At 37.8% G+C, this 15406-nt stretch overlaps 3 non-coding genes across 3 annotated transcripts; 2 read left to right on the top strand and 1 right to left on the bottom strand.

The window, feature by feature from the left end:
* Positions 1 to 8786: 8786 nt before the first annotated feature.
* On the bottom strand, positions 8787 to 8869 carry trnal-cag (transfer RNA leucine (anticodon CAG)). The gene has a single exon. It is a non-coding gene; the product is annotated as a tRNA-Leu (tRNA).
* Positions 8870 to 10906: 2037 nt separating this feature from the next.
* On the top strand, positions 10907 to 10980 carry trnan-guu (transfer RNA asparagine (anticodon GUU)). The gene has a single exon. It is a non-coding gene; the product is annotated as a tRNA-Asn (tRNA).
* Positions 10981 to 14816: 3836 nt separating this feature from the next.
* Positions 14817 to 14889, top strand: trnak-cuu (transfer RNA lysine (anticodon CUU)). The gene has a single exon. It is a non-coding gene; the product is annotated as a tRNA-Lys (tRNA).
* The last annotated feature ends 517 nt before the right edge of the window (positions 14890 to 15406 follow it).

The following is a 15406-nucleotide window of genomic DNA, read 5'->3' as shown; positions in this document are numbered from 1 at the left end:
CTTGTAACTCAGACTGAAAATAAATGTTAAGAACTACATTCATGGAGACGTGTGGCTTCCTGTACCTATGAGAAACACAACATTGTTAATGAAGGCACATCTGCGTTTTTTATACTGTGATGAGTCATTGGTGTGCTAGCCCTTAAAGATTGCCTTTTGTTAGGGAGGACCATCACTGATGCATCTGGGACTGCGCTCAGACTAGAGTAAATGGCACTTCTCCTGTGCCCGTCTTAGCTGATACAGTTCAAGGTTTTTCACAGAATTTAGTACACAAAAGCCAAACTATCAAGAATTTATTCTGACATTCAAGATAGGTGTGAGCGCTGCAATTCTACACCAGCAGATATGTCGCATATGTTTTGGACCGTTCTAAACTAAGAGATTTTTGGTCATATTCTGCAACATTTTGAATGATGCTTTGATACCAAAGTGAAACCCTCTGCAGACATGGCCATCTTTGGAGTCTTGATAATGAGATCTTTTGCCCACTGATAAGAAGAATGCTTTTGCTTTTGCGTCTTTGTTAGCCCGTAGAAAGAATAGCTTTACAGTGGAAATCTCCTGATCCACCTAAAGGGTCTGTCTGGCTCAGTGAACTACTGTTTTTTTCTTGAAATTAGAAAAAAATTACCAGAGGTTCAATTAGTAAATTTCACAAAATATGGACCCATTGATTTTGTATTTTGATAAGCTCAATACTCTCCCGTTAAGACAACAGGGCCCTGATGTGTTTTTTCTTTTTTCTTTTTTTCAACCATGTGTAGCTACAGGCATGTATAATGAAGAGTGTTGAGTGCCCCCCCCCCCCCTTTTCTTCTCCTTTTTTCTTTTTTTTTTCTCATTATTATGTACTTATTTTCATTATCGTTATTATTATATCCTTAATTATTTTAATGGCAGATAAGTGGTTGTTGTGGGTGGGTGGATGGGATTTGATTGACAAAGTAATGTTTAAACCAATTCAAGATATTCTATTTATATGCATCCTATACAGTGTTACCTTCTTGAATAAAAATATTGTTTAAAAAAAAAAGATTGCCTTTTGTTGTCTCAATCGCAGAAATATCACAACTTCCATTCATGTGTATTGCCAGTATTAACCACCTGAAAGTCACTGTATTTCCAGCATCAGTTGGTGTTTTAAAACACCTGCCCGTGTGAGGATGAACTCACGACCTTCAGATATGAGACTGACGCGCTGCCTACTGTGCCAACGAGCCTATGAAAACACTTTCGATGGTGGGAAAAATTTCGTAAAAACTAACAATTTGGTCTTCAATCTTAATAAAAAGCAATGTATGTGGGGACCTATGTACTCCACATACATTGCCGAACTTTGCGTTGGAATCGGCGTACGCCGTCCTACGCCGGTTTTAGGTCGTATACACGTTTCAAAATGAGGTTCAATGGAGCACAATAAAGATTTCTTGAAGAAAGGTTTGTACTTTAAAGTTCTAGTTTTTATTCCAATTCTACTGGTCACACTTGGTACTATTTCAAACTTTTGTCTGTAGTTCTCTATTCTTTCGGGGCTTAACTCGTCTCCCCCGCCCTCTTTTTTGTTTCTTGTTATGTCTTGGCAAGCAAGAAGTATTATGCTTTTGGGTCGTCTGTCATCCGTCAGGCCAAAGAAACAGATACCAGCATGTAACTTTGCAAATCAGTGGCTCACCCTGGCCGCCATCAAAGATGCCATTTGGACTTCCAGAAACTTTCTGGTAAGAAAGCACGCAGATCCCATTCCCTCAAAACGTGAATCACAGATTTTCCAGCACCTGGACTTGATCAGACTGGGAATATGCCAAAGAGATGTTCACAAGTTCAGCCGAGGTAAATACTCGGCCCACATTCACACAGACCTAAAACTACTCGCTTAATGCTGGTTACATTTTTCTAAAATAAACAATGTCAGAGCAAAATTGCAAAGAGAGAAGGGTGTTGATAAAAAATTTTAATAAGGTATTGGCTCATTATTGCCAAACCGATATCATGAAGACAGAGACAGATCCTTTTATCCTCCTTATTTCTGGTTGGAGAACAGAAGAACTCAGTTTTGTTTTATTTCTGTTTGCATCAGTTTTCAAAACCGAGCACCTTATTTAGGTTTGTTGCATGCATGTTTTACTTGAAAGAGTGTAAAACACTTCCTAATAAAACAGGTGAACTATCTGAGGTTTATTCATAAAGTGTGTGTGCGTGTGAGTGTGTTTGTTTGTGTGCGTGTGCTTGGGTGTTGTGTGGTGTCAAAAAAAACAGTGATTCAGTTTGAAATATATTTTCATCCACAATTAATTAAATTCAAAGCCTCGTAGTAACTCATAGTATAGTACGTCAAAATATTCATAAAAAGTCACAGTATAGTATGTCGAAAATTCATAAAAGTCATAGTTTAGTATGTCAACAAAAAGCATAAAAGTAATAGTATAATCATGACAAGATATTTTCAAATTTAAAAGGTCATAGTATACATGTAAAAAATTCATATAGTCCTAGAATAGTATGACCACAAATATCATAAAAATGTAAATAAACAAGTCAGAGTATAGTATGTAAAAAATCATAAAAAGTCATAGTATAACATGTAGAAAATCATAAACGTCATAGTTTAGTATGACAAATTCATAAAATGGTAATAAAAAGTCAGAGTATAGTTATGTTTTAAAAAAATTCATAAAAAGTTGTAGTATTATAAACAGGTAGAAAATAATAAACGTCATAGTTTGGTATGACCAAAATTCAAAATGTAAATTAAAAGTCAGGTTAGTATAACAAAAAAATATAAAAAGTCATAGTTATAGTATGTCAAAATATTTGTAAAAAGTCGTAGTTTAGTATGACAAAAAAATCATGAAAGCATAGTATAGTATCTCAAAAAAGTCATAAAAGTCATAAGGACAAAAAACATAAAAAGTCATAGTATAATATGTCGAAATATTCCTAAAAAGTCGTAAGTGTAGTATGTGTCGTAAAAATCAAGTCCAGATTTATAGTGCTTGTTGTAAACCAAGAAGAATCTAAAGTCCTCTGGAGAGAATCCGGGCATTGATCGCTACCTCCGATGCTAAGCAAGCGCTCTACCATTTGAGTTAATCCCCCTTTTCAAAAAGAGTCATAGAATGTTGAAAAAAATCATAAAAGTCATAGTGTAGTATGTCAAAAATTCATAAAAGTCATAGTATAGTATGACAAAAAATCATTAATGTCATTAAAAAGTCATAGATAGTATGTCGAAAAATTCATAAAAAGTCATACTATAGTATGTCGAAAATATTTATAAAACGTCATAGTTTAGTATGACAAAAAAATCATAAAGTCATATTATAAGTGTCAAAAAATCATAAAAGTCATAGTATAATATGCACAAATATTAAAAAAAGTCATAGTATAATATGACTAATATTCAAAAAAAGTCAGAGTATAGTATGTCAAAAATTCATAAAAAGTTGTAGTATACATGTCAAAAATTCATAAAAGTCATAGTATAGTATGACAAAAATTCATAAAATGTCATAAAAAGTCATAGTTTAGTATAACAAAAAAATCATAAAAAGTCATAGTATAGTATGACGGAAAAATCATGAAAGTCATAGTTTAGTATCTCAAAAAAGTCTAAAAGTCATAGGATAGTATGTCGACAAAAACATAAAAAGTCGTAGTGTAGTATGTCGTAACAAGTCCAGATTTATAGTTCTTGTTGTAAAGCAAGAAGAATCTAAAGTCCTCTGGAGAATGCGGCTATTGATCCGCTACCTCTGCATGCTAAGCAAGCGCTCTACATATTGAGCTAATTCCCCCTTTTCAAAAAGAGTCATAGTATGTTGAAAAAAATCATAAAAGTCATAGTGTAGTATGTCAAAAAATTCATAAAAAGTCATAGTATAGAATGTTGACAAAAATTCATTAAATGTCATAAAAAGTCATAGTATGATAGTATAAAGATTCCTAAAAAGTCGTAGTGTAGTATGTCGTAAAGTAAGTTATGCTAAAGTATGTCAAAAAACATAAAAAGTCATACTGTTGTATGTACAAATATTTATAAAAATCATAGTATAGTTGTCAAAAATTCATAAAAAGTCACCAAAAAGTCATAGTATAATATGTCGAAATAGTCCTAAAAAGCTTTGTAGTATAGTATGTCGTAACAAGTCCAGATTTAGGTTCTTGTTGCTAAAACAAGAAGAATCTAAAGTCCTCTGGAGAATGCGGGCATTGATCCCGCTACCTCTCGCATGCTAAGCAAGCACTCTACCATTTGAGCTAATTCCCCTTCTAAAGAAATTTATAGTATAGTATTGAAATATTCATAAAAAGTAGTAGTTAAGTATGACAAAAAAAATCATGAAAGTCATACTATAGTATGTCAAAAAATCATAAAAGTCATAGTATAATATGTCAAAAATTCATAAAAAGTCATAGTATAGTATGTCAAATTCATAAAAAGTCATGGTATAGTATGTCAAAAATTTCATAAAACGTCATAGTATAGTATGTCGAAAAAATCATAAAAGTCATAGGATAGTATGTCGACAAAAAAAAAAAGTCATAGTCACTTCCTTAAAAGTATGTTGAAATATCCTAAAAGTTGTAAAGCAAGAAAAATAAATGTCGGTTATGCCGAAATAATGTTGGTGTCTCTTAAACAAAGCCTTTTGTTGACAGCAGGACTCAAACCTGCATCCATCGCCTTAACCACTCGGCCACGACAACCTGAAAAGCAGCATTTTACCTCTTTGCACAAATGTTTATAACTTTTCAGTTGGTTAGTAGTAGTTACCAGACACGGGCAAAGTGCAAATCGTAGTGCACTGCCCGTTCTGTGGATCCTCATGGAGGCAGCTTGATTGATTGACATGCTCCCTTAATTGTACCATAACAGAGATCTAATGTTTTATCAATTGGGTTTGGCAAGTAACCTTCTGGTTACTTCTTGACAAACAAGCAAGTAACCACACAATGAAAACTAACGCGATGGCTGGGATCAAACCCAGGTCAACTGCTTGGAAGGCAGCTATGTTCACCACTATACCACCATCACTGGACAATGTAGATTGTGTCCATTTTTACAGTTCATTGTGTCGTCTGGATTTATTTGCTAAAAAAAGCTTGTAAAACATCAACCCTGTGGTCTACAGTCAAGATGTGAACATCATTTTTTTAGGACAAACTGGGTTATTAGAAGATTGGGCTGCAGTGAGGTCACTTGAATGTTAACGGTTGTAGGACCTTAAAGACAAATAAAACGGAGCATGAATCTCACAGACATGTATTGATATCACAGACAGAGCAGTAAAACCTAAGCCATTTTCCGCTCTAAAACGCTTGTCATATGTCTTGGGAGTCACACTGTGAAGAAATAATCATTATAACTTATACAGTTTACAAAATACATATGTTTTTTCAAAGAAAGTCCAGACGCTTTTGCCCTCATGACATTTACTTATGCCATTTACTTATAATAATACACACAGCACACATAGCAATGCTACACAAACATTTGTGTGTCTAAAACAGTTCTCCTATATGCAAAAATAAACATAATAAACATTATAACTCATATAAAGCACATACTATTTACAATTCTTCAAATAAGGCCCAAATATATCCCAAATCTCAAAGCAGTGGGGCCATTTCCTCTATAAAACGGTAGATATCTATTTGTTCCGCTACAGCATCTTATATCGCATACTAGACTAGTGTGACCACAGTGTGACTAGGAAGATTGATCTCTTTAGGACTCCATACTCTTTGTGTGACGTTGTCTCCCATATATGGGCATATTACTTCCTTCTCTTCCGTAAACAGAGGGCAGACATGGAGCCCGGAGCTAGTGGCATAAATAAGCAAAAACGCGATGAATTATAGACATAAAGTGGATAAATCGTGGATGTGACGATATGGATTTAATGCTCAATGACCCCGAAAAAGGCACAGGTTCCAGGCTGGATAAAAATCACCTGTAGAGGCTAGAAAGACCCAGAAGAGACCTCCGTAAACGCTAACTTGTTAGCTTTTAGCTGCAATTTTTGGTAAGTCTATCATTTATGGTTATTAAATGATTAAACTATGAATCAGAGGTGCTGTTTTTGCTCGTGCACGAGTCTCTCGGGTTCAGAGGGTGAAGACTACAACTGACTATGTGACAGATGTGTAATCTGTCATGTCCTGCCTTCTGAAGCTCTAGCCAGGAGCCATTCCTCGCCTAAAACAATATGAGTCATTCCAGTAAGTGAAAAGAAAACTCACATCTACAAAGATAAATTGGATAGATGTGACTCCCTGATGGTCTAGTGGCTAGGATTTGGTGCTCTCACTGCTGCGGTACGGGTTCAATTCCTGGTCAGGGAATGGTCAGGACTTGACAGATTCACGTGTAATATTTGAAAGAGCAAGTTCTTAGACTGGTTTTTGGTTGATTTACATTTATCAAATTCTTCCTCATAGTTTAACGCTAATGTAATGTTATTTTGGATTTAAGACATTTTAGTGCAATGCAAAGGTGCATAACAGATTGCTTTCTACTTACCTGGAGCGATGCAAAGCTGGGGAGGTCAACTAGTCAAGGAACAGCAAGTGTAACTTCTTTAGTTAAATGTACATGTTTTACAGTCTCTATTTTACTGTATTTATTTACTTGTATTGTAGTATATTTATTTTATTATGCTCCAGTTTTATGGGTGTTACGGCGGGTATGGGCCATGTAGTTTCCATTTTTATAGATGAAATAAACTTGACATGAAATTAAGTTTACTCTTTAGCAGGTGGAGACATTTCACTTCAGACACTTGCAGCAACTGATGCTTTGTCAAACATCAACAGACTTAATGCTTATTCACATATGACAAGGTAAAATCGTTTTTGCATTCCATCACCCCTTTAAGATCACTTTCCAAAAGATGATTTTTTTAATTCCTCTTTTTAGTCAACTTCAGCAAGACAGGTGCTTTAACCACTAAGCTACAGTGCCTCCTACAGGTTGTGTGTCATGCAAGAATACAATGAGCTAGTGACCAGAGTTCCAACCATCCATCCATCTTTGTCAAGCAGCTCCAGCAGGGGACCCTAAACTTCCCTTTTCCGAGCAACTGGGGGATCCCGAGGCGTTCCCCGGCCAGGTTAGAGATATAATCCCTCCACCTAGTCCTGGGTCTTCCCCGAGACCTACTCCCAGCTGGACGTGCCTGGATCACCTCCCTAGGGAGGCCCCCAGGAGGCATCTAGACCTGGACACCAGCTCATTTTTGTTTTGCAGCACATCCAGCTGCTAGAGCTTCTCAACAAGCTGGAAGAGCTCCATGTTGGAGGGAACAGTGGACGTCAGAAGGCATGTTGTGGTCGTAGTTGTTGCTCAACAATTCATGCTAGGCCCTGAAGCGTCCTCCCCAGTCTGGTTCAAACGGTGTTAAAGCGAAAAGCAATACATTACTTTACTTGCGTTACTTTTGTAACACGTTACTCCCAATACTAACAGTCAGTATACTTTATGTTTATCTTATTTAAGGTAAAAGAGAAATTAAGACTTAACATTACGCCTACTAATGGAGGTGCTGTGGCTTAGTTGGTGAAAGTGCCTGTTTAGTAAACAGGCGGTCCTGGGTTCAAATCTCAGCAACACCTTGTTGTTGCAGAGATTACCTATGATTGCATCCCATCATCATGTCCACCCAATGCCTCTGCTACCCGTTAAAAGGATCGCTTTGCATTCAGTCTTGTAATCACCATAAGAATTAGGGATCACTGAAATTTGAACATGTGCATTAGAACTGATTGTTGAATGGTCTATCATGGCGGTTTTTCCACTGCGTGGTATCGACTCGACTCTACTCGCCTTTTGGGGTTTTCCATTATGAAAAAAAGTCCCTGGGACCTGCGACCAGGTACTTTTTTTAGTACTACCTCAGTCGAGGTTCCAAGCGAGCTGAGGCGATTCCAAAAGGTGACGTGAAAACCTGCAGACCGCTGGTTGGTCGGATCACCGCGTTTTTAGCAAACAAGAGTGCAGAGTGTGTGTCCAGAACAAACGGGACATTGAAAAAAAAATCTAGCCAGACACCGACAGATTATCTACTCTCTGCACTATTCTCACTTTTCAACTGTTCACTATTAGGGGCTTTTAGGGGCTTTATGTCGTTTCCAATATTGTACACCGTTACTTTAAAAAAAACAAGAAAATAAATCAAAGAATTTTTTTTATTTTATTCTCTGTATCTCTTACTTACTCACTCACAGACACACAGACAGACACGCTCACACATACCTGGTGTGAAAAGAAAAAAGAAAAAAAAAAAAAAAAATTATCACACTGATCATAGAAAAATTTAAAGTTAAAAAAAGAAAGTTATAATGAGTATGAAAACTCTTTTTCATTACATTTACTTAAAAATTGCAACCGCATTGTTGTATTTATTGTTGCAGAACTTTTTCTGTATATAGTTCGTTTGTTACCATGACAACACCACTGATCTGAAGCTCAATGCTGATGATCAATAAATTGCATGCTTAAAATAACATAATGGTTTAAGCCCCGCCCATTTCAAGACAACCCGTCCCACTTCTGGGTTAAATTTGCCCACTTCCGGGTTAGGCCCTTGCCCAGTCCGAGTACAGATACGGATACAGATAATTCATGTGGTAAACAGATACAGATACAGATAATGCTGTACTCGCTCATCCCTAGTTGACAATAATGATGCTCACAAAACACTGTAGTTGCAATTGCGTTTCATGTCCTCTTAAATACAAAGAACTGCTAAGTTCAGACATTAGTTCCAAATGAAAACAATTGTTGTCAGAAGTGGGATTTGAACCCACGCCTCCAGTGGAGACTGCGACCTGGACGCAGCGCCTTGGACCGCTCGGCCATCCTGACTGATCCAACAAGTACCCAGTAGGGCCTGTCTCAAAAATTATAATTTAATATAGTAAATTAAACATGTCATGATATAGTAGGTTCTCAGTCATCCATGTCATAGTTAACAAGGGAAGGTTTCTCAACTGTCAGTCCAAATATATGAAGACATGGAGACATGGAAGAAAGTCACCAGGGTGGCAATGTGCTTGACAATGGCAATACATTGCGCAGGATGTGAAGGCAATGTGCAATACAGGCTAAATCCTATGGTGGGAATCAATATCCACTAATGTTTCTGTCCACAATGTCCACCTGAATCCAGAAATGTCCCTGCCAGATGGGAAATAGACTGACAATGGGGTCAACATTGTGCAATTATCTTCAAAATGTCCAACTGAGTCCACAAATATACCTGTCAGATGGGAAATAAACTGATAACTGTCTTTATGGTCTAAATGTGTCAAATATTGCCATGCTATTACCCCAAAAGATCCCAACTAGGCCAAGGGCAACTGGACTTGGTAAAAGGTTCTCCGCAGAAGTTTTGTCTCTCATCCAAGAGACTTCTTTAGTTATTTTTTCACACAGAAAGGGTTGGACACAGTGCCCACTCCCCCACCCATATCTGACAATTGAAAGCTGTGGGGAAAGGGGGGTTCCAAAGCTAATAGACCATTCAACAAGCAATTCTGATGCACTATACCGACCCATTCAGGATGAGCACTGTAAACTATGACTGCAGCAACACAAGTTAAATTTCAGTGATACCTAATTTTTTATGGTGATTACCAGACTGAATGCAAAGTGTGTATCCCCCATGTAACTCAAAGCCTATCACTTCCAGTCAATACTGTCAAATATGGAGCTCCTTCAAGTTATATTAACAACCAGGTGACTGGTGGTCTGGTCTCTCCCTCTCCCAGATAACATTCTCTCTGAGTTCCATTCCACATGCACTGAAATCCTAGACTCTATTGCCCCTTATCAGATTAAAGCTGTTAAACCTAAGGTGGACGCCTGGCTAAATGACACCAAGAGGGCCCTTAGGCAACACTGCAGACAAGCTGAACAAAGATGGAAAGACAATCTACATGTGACACTGGGTGTATTAAGGGACAGTCTATCACATACCAGAATGCTGTGAAGGTGGTGAAGATGCAGCATCTCTCTTCTGTCATAGCTAGCAATTGCCACGAACCTAGATTGTTATTTAATACTATTAACTCTGTCATAAATCCATGCACCTCTGCTCCAACAGATGTGTCAATTAGTACATGTGAGAATGTCTTGGTTATTTTATTGACAAAGTAGCATCTATCTGGGAAATTACCAGTGCTAATTTTAAGGTATTGTATCTGCTTCTCCTACACACTCAGCTGTGTTTGAGGAATTTAAGCCTGTGTTGAGGTTGTACAACACATGAAACCTACCAACTGTCCCTTAGACATTGTCCCAGCCAGAATGGTGAAGGAGGTTTTTAATAGCACCATTGGGGCGAGTCTTCTCACTCTTTTTAAGTGAATTGCTAAGCCTGTACTTTGTTACTTTTACTTGAGTAAAGAAGTTAAATCAGTACTTCTACTTTTACCAGAGTATTTGTTAACACAATTATATGTACTTCTACTTGAGTACGGGCAGTGAGTACTTTTGCCATCTCTGATGGTGGTTGGTATGCAGGTCACTTGATGTAATACAAGCAAATACATAAGGCCCCACCCGACAGTTTTGTGATACGTGGCGTGCAACTGTATGTCAATGATCAAGCTTGTTGCTGTGACCAAGAAACCTCCAGCAAAATGACTGATACATCATCAGTTCCGGAATTTTCTTGGATGCCAAATATTTGAAATCAAAGTCAGAATCCAAGTGACATGTAAGAACAATACAATGCACGTCCAGCTTCTACATTTCCGCATGAGTCAGCTTCCTCAATTTCTGAGTAACAGGAAAATAGCCTGATAAGCATACATGTGCAGCTCAACCTCAAAAAGCCATAAAGCAAATGTTTGTGGCTTAAAGATCGAGTTCCCGCTCATAAAACATCAGGCAGGTGCAGTCTCTGTGGCGCAATAGGTCAGCGCAGTCGGCTGTTAACCGAAAGGATGGTGGTTCAAGTCCACCCAGGGACGTTTGTTGCTTAAATAACCTGGAGTAAGCTAACTCTAGGGTTTATCATATATTCATATCAGGTGAATATAGAGCAGCCCAAAGATAACCCAAGTGGCCTTACCTCTGAAGGTACAGTTCTGAAAACCATGTACTGTACATATTAATCTTTACGGTCATTGGTATGCAGGTCACTTGATGTAATACAAGCAAATACATAAGGCCAGACAGAGACAAAAAGTGAGAGAAAAGAAAAAGAGACTAGCTGTCTAAAGGATAACCAGTTGAGATTTTGTGCGTCTTTGAGAACTGTAAGTCATATAACTGATGTTGTCAGTTCATTTAAACTAATGAGGAAGAATTTGACAAATCAAAATCAAGTACAAGAACTTATTCTTTCAAACATCACACCTGAGTCTCTCAAGTCCTGACCATTCCCTGACCGGGAATGGAACCCCCGGGCCGCGGGGTGAGAGCGCCGAATCCTAGCCACTAGACCATCAGGGAGTCACATTTTTCAAATTTGTCTTTGTAGATGTGAGTTTTTTTTTTCACTTACTGGAATGACTCATATTGTTTTAGGCGAGGAATGGCGCCTGGCTAGAGCTTCAGAAGGCAGGCCATGACAGACTACACATCTGTCACATAGTCAGTTTGTATTCTTAAATACCAAGTCTCTTGCTGTTCCTTGACTAGTTGGCCACCCCTGCTTTGCATCGCTCCAGGTATGTAGAAAAAAAATCTGTTATGCACCTTTGCATTGCGCTAAAATGTCAAATTTGGACCTGAATCCAACAATAACATTACTTGACACTCACATACATTGGTTTTCAGTTAAAAATTGGTTAGGGTTTTAATTACTGCTTGAAAAAATGAAAAGAATTGTTATTGAGATGGAGGCAGATGAAGTGTTTATGACCATCAATGATGACAAAAGGATACATCCGCTGTCGGGGTCTGATTTAAAGGAAATGGTACTCTTTAAAACGTTAAACTAATGAGGAAGAATTTGACAAATCAACCAAAAACTTGCTCTTTTAAATCTGTATCTGTCAAGTCCTGACCATTCCCTGACCGGGAATTGAACCCCGGCCGCGGCGGTGAGGGCGCCAAATCCTAGCCATTAGACCATCAGGGAGTTACATCTATCAAATTAATTTAACATAATGTTGGTTATATTGTTTTAGGCAAGAAATGGCGCATGGTTAGAGATTTAGAACGCAGTGGTGCAAAATGCAAACTGCCTGTTTCGATTTAATTACATGGTAATAATACAAAAACAGAGGTGTAGTGATTACTTGGAAATGCTTCCGGTAGTTTCTGAAATAAAAACCATGAATCAGTGGTGGAAAATGCAAAACTGCCTGTTTCAATTTTATTACATGGTAATATTAGAATAACAGAGGTGCAGAGATTAGAGGTGCAGAGATTACCTGGAAATACTTACCATGAAATATGTCTTGTCCTTCACGTACGTAACGCTGTGCAATCTGACCAGCAGCTGAACACCTTCCACCATCAAGCACTGGCGACTGGGATCATTGTAACATGTTTATTTGAGTAACAAAGGGTGAAACTGGGAGAAAACACAATGACCAGTTACTTAGATAACAATGAGTCACAGATATTAAACAAAGATAATTGTAAAAACAATATAACTACACAACAGGCTAGCAAAAATGTAAGATGAAATAAAGAAACACGTAATGTATTGTTATACAGTGTACGTAGTATAACCTATGTTGGGTATCTAAATAAACTAAGATATACTTACATGTGGCATTACCCAAGATAAAAGTGGCAAACTAGCTTACTGAAGTATACCGTCAGTTAGGGCTGAACAATATTGTGTTTTAGCATTGACATCGCGATGTGCGCATTCGCGATAGTCACATCGCAGAACGTTACAATGTTGACGTTAATACTTTTTTGCTGCTTGATAGAAAAGTAAACTTTCACCGTTTCTCCTTACATGATTATTACCATCCGACCGTTCCCCTTTAAGACAGGTAGCCATGTGGGCAACGTGTGGATGTGACGTTAGTCCGACGGGGTTTGGTATGGGAAGTGAGGCTCTCCGTGTGTAGAAAAGTAGCCTACCGTTGGCAACAGCTGCCTCTGATACAGTGATGTCATAGTATTTGATGGGTAGTGAGTGACGCTACAGTAGTTGGGGTTTTATGTTCTCCTCAAATACAAACTAAACCCCCTGATTAATGCAACATAATCACAACGTCTCCCGGCCATTTCCCACCGCAGAAAACTGCAACCAGTCAGGCTAAAGCTAATATAGTTAGCTTAAAGAAACAAGCAGAAAGCTGCAACCAGTCAGGCTAAAGCTAATATAGTTAGCTTAAAGAAACAAGCAGAAAGGCGCTACCAGCCAGGCTAAAGCTAAAATAGTTAGCTTAAAGAAAAAAAAAGCAGAAAGCTGCTACCAGCCGGTCTAAAGCTAATATAGTTAGCTTAAAGAAACCTAATCTTGCTGCGGACCTTCACCAATTCCCATACCGGGAGTCAAACCCGGGCCACCTGGATGAAACCAGGAATCCTAACCGCTAGACCATATGGGACTGATCATATATTAATAACAGGGATTTCTTGAATCAATTCATAGTCTGGCTGGAAACAGGCCTTCTCTCGTTTGTGAAGGAAGAAGCTTATTGTTGACAGGTTGATTTCTGTTAATAACAAACACAACTATAGTTAATAGAAAAAGAAAAACTATATATGAAAAGCCGTCTTGGTTCATCTTTCCACTGTTCCTACAATCACCACTCTGGTCTGGCTGGAAACTAAAGGATCTAAACTAAAAGGATGTTCCTCTTTAACTAACAGGTCTATCTCTGTAGGGATCCATCCCATAATGTTGTCACACACTTATAATAATAATCTGAGTCTGTCAGCAGCAACAACACAACCTTTAGTGGACCCTGACTTTACCTTTAAATTAGGAGTTTAAACAGAGACACAACAGGACAAATAAATCCATCAAATCAAGTCCCCAATAATCAGCATGTGGCCTTGTTTTATTTCAGGTAGTCAGCATGGAGCTGTTCCACATTCCCAGACATTTAAAACAAGTCAATCATTGGCATTATTCTACGAGTCAGATGAATAAATCAGCTGTTTGCTATTTGAGCTGCTCTGTTTCCTGCTGCTCCGTCATTCTTTAGTGTCCTCTGGAAACAGGTTGCTGTCCTTTATGTTTCTTTTGGATGACATCATCAGTGTCTTTGCTTTAGTCTGAAGAAACTCCAACAGATTTAAAACCACACGCAGTCACAGAAATACAAACAGGGATAGAAAATGTCAGACAAAGAATATGAAATGAAAAGTCCCCAAAGTAAGAAAATATAATGTTAATCTACCAAACAACAATAACTGGAGAGCATCTAATTAAACATGGCCAACTTCCAGTATGTCGGTAATGATTGGACCATAACTCTTAATATTCTAAAACTACAACCTATTGTTCTACAACTGCACCTTAACATTCCAGAACTGCACCTTACCATTCTAGAACTACAATGTAACCTTTTAGGACTATGAGCAACCTTTTGGGAACGCAACTTATAAAAATTCTAAAACTTCAACCTATTGTTCTTGAAATGCAACTCAAATTTCTAGAATGAAAGCTTAACTTTCTAGAACTGCATCTTAACATTCTAGAACTACAGCTTAACATTCTAGAACTTCAGCTTAACATTCTAGAATTTAAAGCTAACATTGTAGAATGCAGCTTAACATTATTGAACTTCAATCTAACATTTTAGAACTGCCAAGTAACATTCTAGAACTGTAACATTTCAGAAGTTTTAAGTAAAATTTTGGGACTGCAACTTAAATCTTGAGAAGAGCCTGGCTAGCTCAGTCGGTAGAGCATGAGACTCTTAATCTCAGGGTCGTGGGTTAGAGTCCCACGTTGGGCGGTGGTGTTTTAGAGAGTGGGAATCCTGAGTTCTGCACAGTATCAGGTGGCTGTATGCAGTGGATATGCTGTCATTCGCAAGATTAGCAGTTCCATCCTTGTTTAAAAATCCCTGAAATTTACCAGACTGAAATGTGCCTGCATTCTACAATCATGGCCTGTGCTGACCTCCTGTTCCTCAGATCAAACTAAAGTCTGGTGACAATGCATGTTCAAATTCTAAAACTTCAACCTGTTGTTCTAGAACTGCAACTCAACATTCTAGAACTACAATGTAACATTTTAGAACTGTAATTAACAGTTTAGGACCGCAACTCTTAAAATTCTACAACTTCAACCTATTGTTCCAGAACTGCAACTTAACATTCCAGAATTGCAGGTTAACATTCTTGAAGTTTGACCTAACATTCTAGATCGACAGATTAACATTCTAGAAATCAAACCTAACATTCTAGAACTACAAATAACATTGTAGAACTGTAAGTAACATTTTAGGACCATAACTCTTAATATTCTAA

Source organism: Etheostoma spectabile, unplaced genomic scaffold (assembly GCF_008692095.1).
Source record: "Etheostoma spectabile isolate EspeVRDwgs_2016 unplaced genomic scaffold, UIUC_Espe_1.0 scaffold00006152, whole genome shotgun sequence".
Taxonomy (NCBI): domain Eukaryota; kingdom Metazoa; phylum Chordata; class Actinopteri; order Perciformes; family Percidae; genus Etheostoma; species Etheostoma spectabile.
This window is presented reverse-complemented; position numbering and strand designations above follow the sequence as displayed.